The sequence below is a fragment of the Apus apus genome, chromosome 7, assembly GCF_020740795.1.
Source record: "Apus apus isolate bApuApu2 chromosome 7, bApuApu2.pri.cur, whole genome shotgun sequence".
Lineage (NCBI taxonomy): Eukaryota > Metazoa > Chordata > Aves > Apodiformes > Apodidae > Apus > Apus apus.
Genome location: NC_067288.1, coordinates 8,814,101 through 8,820,283, shown reverse-complemented (window position 1 = coordinate 8,820,283; position 6,183 = coordinate 8,814,101).

The window sequence follows — 6,183 nt, the reverse complement described above, 5'->3', positions numbered from 1 at the left end:
CAGAAAATAATAACATATGTGCAGAATGTATTTCATCTATAGCAGTGACATATTTGCAAAAAATTCAAGTCACAGTTCCATCCTTTGACCATTTGTACTCTTGACCATTAACCCAACTGCTTCCATTCATTCTAATGCTAATTCCTAAGCAAATATAAGCAATTGACAATAAACAAGGAAAAATTCAGCAGCATTAGGAATACTTCACTAGTACAGTACTAACACATCTGAAAATCTTTAAAGTCTTTTAGAAGGAAACAGAGTTAGTATAAATTACACACTAAACTCTGATTTTATTGGTTTATACCTCCAGTTAAGTTCAATAATGCAAGTAAGTCCATTTAAATATATTTCAGTGGGATCACACAGGATAAGGATGTTAAAGACATGCATAAATGTTTCCACAACCAGGATCACAGCACATGGACGCAAGCTGAAAGGAGAAAGAGGAGCTTAACTCAGTTTTTCTCATTATTGCAGACAGCCACACAAGGCTAGCAGCCTTACAGAATTCCCACAGAACACCATCACACATAAGGCTCAGTACACATAAATGGAAGCAGTTTTCTTTTCACCTAGCACCTCTGAAGCCAAAGCACATTTATCCCAAGTGCCAGAGTGGAAGTTTCAACCCTTTTCTCCCCTCAAGGCTCCTGGGCCTACACCTTGCCCTCCCACAGACAGGCTTCAGGCTGTGGGAGGCCGGGATCCGTACGGGAGGGAAGGCGCCCACAGGCCCTGCAGCTGCTCTTCCCTCTTACGCGGCCAACACACACGAGTCCCACGGGTAGAGGCTCAGCCTGTGTGACTGCGCCAAAGCCACATCAGGGAGAGCTGCAGGTGCCACAACCAGCACAGAGAGCAACCAGGAGCTCTCAGGCCAGGGTCTTGCTTCAGCTTTTATCTTCTAAGCATCTTTAACTGGCATCCTTAACTCTGTGCTGAGGGGAACAGCAGAGAAACCCCAGTTGCCAAACAGAGGTGTGAAGGAAAAAATAGACCACACCATGAAAAATTCCATTTCCTACTACAAGCTCACCATTCCCTACGGATCCACAAGCAGGCTGAGGACAGAACCATGCCCAGCAGGAACCCTTCTGAAAGCAGGTCAGGGCTTAAATGGTGCTGTGGGCAGTGCGGGCCCAGCTGGAGCTGGTCAGGGCCTGTCAGTGCCCTCAGCGGACAGGCCTGTTAACTGGTCTCACATAGACCAGGTGGGCCTGAGAATTAATAAAAGGAATTAAAGTTGTTTGAAGAAAGCAGCCAGGAGTAAATTGTGTTCAGTGCTAGGATTTATACCCCGGGAAGGATCTCAAACAATTGCATGTGGTGCTGATAAGGCTGCCTGTGTGATCCGGAATGGATTGCCTTCACAGAGGCAAAAATGATATGTAAGAAACCCAAATGTTCAAATATACGGGAGGGGGGGGGGTGGAAATAAAGTAAAATAAACCAGAGAATTCAGATTTCTTGAAGTAAAAGGATCTTGCAATGAAAAGTAATTTAATTAAATGGCAAAATTTTTCAAAGGCTGAAGGGAGAGGCCTTTGGAAACTAGTTATTGGAGAACATATTTCTAAAAAATGGTTTTCCCTCTTTTCTAAAACAAACAAACAAAAAACTCTAAATGTTTTAAAAACTGTTCTAAAGTGAATCTTCATTGTGTAGTTTTTTTTTTTTTTCACTGATGTTCTACATCACTTCATTTTTCAGTTTTGCTGAAGACCAGAAAGTATAATATCCATTAAAATATGATTTTTCAGACAGATACAGATGAGAAAATCAAGGAAATTTAATGAAAAGCTGCAGAATTCACCAGAATTCAACAGTCCATTCTGGAAATATGTTTAATTTAGACTGTTTGAATAGGTTCAAGGACATACGTCATTCTTCTGCTATTACAAGACACTAAGGCAAAAAGAGCTCAGGATCTGGTTGTTATTTTTAAAAGATCTGAGTACTCCATGTTGTATAGTCTTTTTGTGCTACGGTTTTAGTGGTAAACTGTAATTTGGAAAGCTTCTCACTTTGGTTCAATCCACAACAACAGCAGTGCTTTAAAATTGGTATTTTGAACAACTGATTACTATGTATTTAGTGTCATGTTAGTGCTCTGTTACAGATTAAATAGCAGAAGAAATTGATTCATTCAGGATAATTCTAATGTTGATGTATGTGGAAAGCACTCCTGGGCAGATAAAAACTTGTAAAGAACAGCAGCAGCTCTAAACTTAATTTGCTCCAGCCATCTTCACAAAAAACATTGTCTGACCAAGATTTTGATTATTAAGAAAAGTTTTGACAGAACGGGGTAGGATATTACTTCAACTAATGTAGTTACATCTTGTCTATGTAAACTCATATAAAAGAAGCAAGGCATATTTAAATAAAAAAGCAGAAAGAAAGCAGTAGCTTCTTTAAGACCAGTATTCAGAGCCTCACTGCAGCACCATTTTATATCCAATGTGCTAGCAGGTACATAAAAGGCACACAATCCCATTCATGTACTTTCTGGTGTCCATTTAACTTTCTTCTCTGTAACCCACTTTTTATCATAAAGTAAAAAATTACTCTGCTGGACAGCCAGAGAATGAGAGGTGTTTTCGATCACTTGTGGCTGCAGCCAGAACAGCAGTTATGCAAATATTTTTGCAGATGAAAAATATTCCCCTCTAAGCTGCCAAGTTGGTTACTTTCTAAACTTAGCTTACTGTCTCTACTGACACTATATGCATGGCTCCTGGTGATGGGATATATATTTGTTTAGTAAAGTTAATGATCCTCTATTAATTAAACAGAAATCATGAGCCTGTGTATGTTTTTAATTGTAATTGATGTTCTGAGCTTTCCTGATGTTATATCTTCTTTTACTTATTTTAGGATATTGGCCAACATTTATTACTTTGCTAGATAATTACTCCTGGAAAATTCTTGTTACAGGTGGTTCTTTACTGCCTCAGTTGTGGAATCAAGATGCACGTGGCAACAGCAACCTCCTTGATCATTTACGCTCAGGTAAGTCCGAATTCCTCTATGGTGAAATAAGGATTCATAGGATGATTAATAGAAAACTTATCACATCTCTCCCGATGACTGCTTATATTTACAGTCTGATAACCCTTTCTTAGCTTGTGCTTTCCCTTTTTATTTATTTGCTATATGCAGCAGTCTCACAGATTCAAGACACTGTGCATCTGTTCAGACTCACATCTATACTGAAGTGTGTAACTGGAATGCAAAAAGGAAGCATATCTAACTTTTCCTTTCTAGCAGTAAAATAATTAGTGACAGTGTTTTTATTATAGTTGAAGTCAAATTTCAAAAGAGGACAAACTGGAAAATAACACTGATTTTTTTCAAGCTAGATCAGAATTCCAGTCTAGCCCTCTGCTCATAGCAGCAGCAAATATCAGAAATTTCAAAGCATGCTTGCAAGCCCAGTTTCAAAAACAGAAGCACACTTGAGCCAGAAGCAAGCACAGCTAAAAAGCTATTATTTCTAGTAGTAATCAAACTAGTTTGATAACTAGTTGAATGTATTTGATATCATGTGTTATGCTAAAATTTGTAGAGGCAAATACCCTTACAGTAACACACAAGCCATTAATTCAATAACTGCAGTAGATTATTATTTTTTCTAGACATTACAGGAAAAATTGGTAAGATCATCTGTACATTTAGATGTTTCAAGGATGACATTTTTTTGGTCCAAAGCTGTGAAAAGGAAAAAAAACACCATACAAAAGTACAAAATCATAACATTAAAACTACTCCCGAAAAATATTTTACTGCAGAGCAGTATCAGAACAAAAATTATGACAACTGCCTTTTCTGGAATGTCTTTCCATGGGGAGTTGCTTCCTATAGGATTGAATGACATAAACAAATATGAAAGTACTGGTTCTCTGAAGGCAAGACAAGGATATGTATATAGGTATGTGTCAAGATAAGTCTGCATCAAGTAAGAAGCGCAGAAGAATTGTTCAACATTGCAGAATAACAGAATAAAGTCTCTGACATTATAGTAGCTTCTGGAAATTCCAGTACTGTTAATTTGTGGCCTGTATTTGGGTGAAGGAGGAAGAAATATTTTGAAGTCAATTTAATGCATGTGCCAGGTGCTTGGATTAGCAGTTCTGAAAAATGAAGCCCAAAGCACAGAGCGGCATGGCTGTCCTATATGTTCTGTCTCATTTTCAAGGTTATGCTTTCTTTAGAGACAAGAGAGTAATTTAATCTCCATGTTCATTCAGCCCCTGGCTGAAAGCCCGTGGAATCAGAGAGAGAATATTCACCAATTTCAGTGGGCTGCAGTATCAGCCTCCTGTCATTTGACCTGGTCCTGCAAGCCATTTCTCTGGTGTGTAATTCTGAGTAAGATGTTCTAGGACTGCACAATTTTACTGCTTTTTTAAGAACAGAAGTGCAAAGTAATGTCTAGAAGTGGATATATATCTACCAGAAATACCCCAAACACATTTCTCACTTGTGACAATCCCAGAAACCTAAATTTGTCTTGATTTCTCCCAAATCTTGTCTGAAAGGTTTTTTTCATTTTCTTTCTCAAATAGTGCTGCCCTTCCTACATGTTTAAGCTCTTAATGCAGGAGACAGATCTTGCAAAAATTGTGGATTGGCTAATGCAGGTAGTCAGGTCAATCAGAGCACTCTCCAGGACTATCTCCAAGCAAAGAATAGTGTTGTTAAGAAAAATCAAACCTTAATGTTTCAAATCAGACAGAGAGAAATAAAATTGTCCTGAATTTACTTCACACAGTGATGATTTTGCCATTCACTTCAGTGGAACTAGTATTTCATGAGGAGTATTTAATGAATTTATTGTTCTGATTTAAATCAGGTGATAAAAGCAGCACATAGACAATATATCAGACTACAACTATGTCTGCAAGTATTAAACTGGGGAGAGAAATTCTTACTAAAGAACGCAGTGACTTACAAAAGAAAAAATATAGTTTATAGGTTTTTTCCTTGGCCCTAGACACCACTGACTTCTATACTTATCTGATTAATTAATATTTGTAATATTTTCCTACGGACAACAGGGGGAAGCCACATTATGGCTGTGACATGAATAATTGCTTTCCTACATGCACTTACTTTCTGCAGTAATAAAGGCGCATAAGGCTCAGTTTAAGAATTTCACAATATACTTAAATTTCTGATCAAGCTGATTCGAATTAAGTCCACGATACTAACCTTTTTCAATGGAACTTTACAACATACTATAAAACTGTTGTTTAAACAATGCTTCCCATAATTGCCACCAATAAATTATATCTTTTTACTGCCGTTAGAACACTCTTGGTTACCAGTTTCCAGAGATGCTGCAGTAATTTGTAGGTAACTTTGTCTTATGTTGTTAATAATCGTATGAATTTCTTTTTAAGATTCAGAAACTGGAAAAGTTTAAGAAAACATGCAAAATGCTGAGGATACACTTAAGTGAAATATTTAATGTCCATCATTCATAAAAGTTACATTGTTTACATAGGGTTCATTAGTATATAATAAAAATGTCATCTTAATGAAAGGTTTTCTGGCAAGTCTTTTATATGTTAATTTGTTTAACATATGCTTTGGCTATACAGCTAAATAGGAATATATTTTTTTTAAATCTTTCTGCAAATAGTTGCTTAACAGTTACAAAACCTCATTACTAAGAATTGGTTATTGTTACACTTATTTCTTGGCTTGTAAAAATCATCTGTAATTTGGACTGGAAATCTTAGGACCAACTTTTTGTAACATACTTGCTCATTGCATAGTGACCATGTAAACAGCTCAGGGATCCACAAATTATATCCTATTATTCTAAAAGTCATTGAGGATTTTAAACACTGTACTGCTTATGTTTTCTTAGATTGATAAAGAATCTGGGCATTGTTTTATTGTTGATGCTGATGGGTTTTTAAAAAAAAAAAATGTCAGTTTTATTCAAGAAGTTAAAAAATGAAAAAGTCAACACCAAAGGAAATAATTTTACACTGTGCAACAGTATTGCTACTTCATTATTTGTTATTTTAGATATAGATAACATATTGGAACTGTACTGTACTGCTCCTTTTCAAAAGAAAAGTTTAAATTAGTTGGAACGATTAGCTGTGTGTTTACATAAAGTTAACTATGTTTGCATCAAATGAAATGTTTATTAATGAAAGCTAT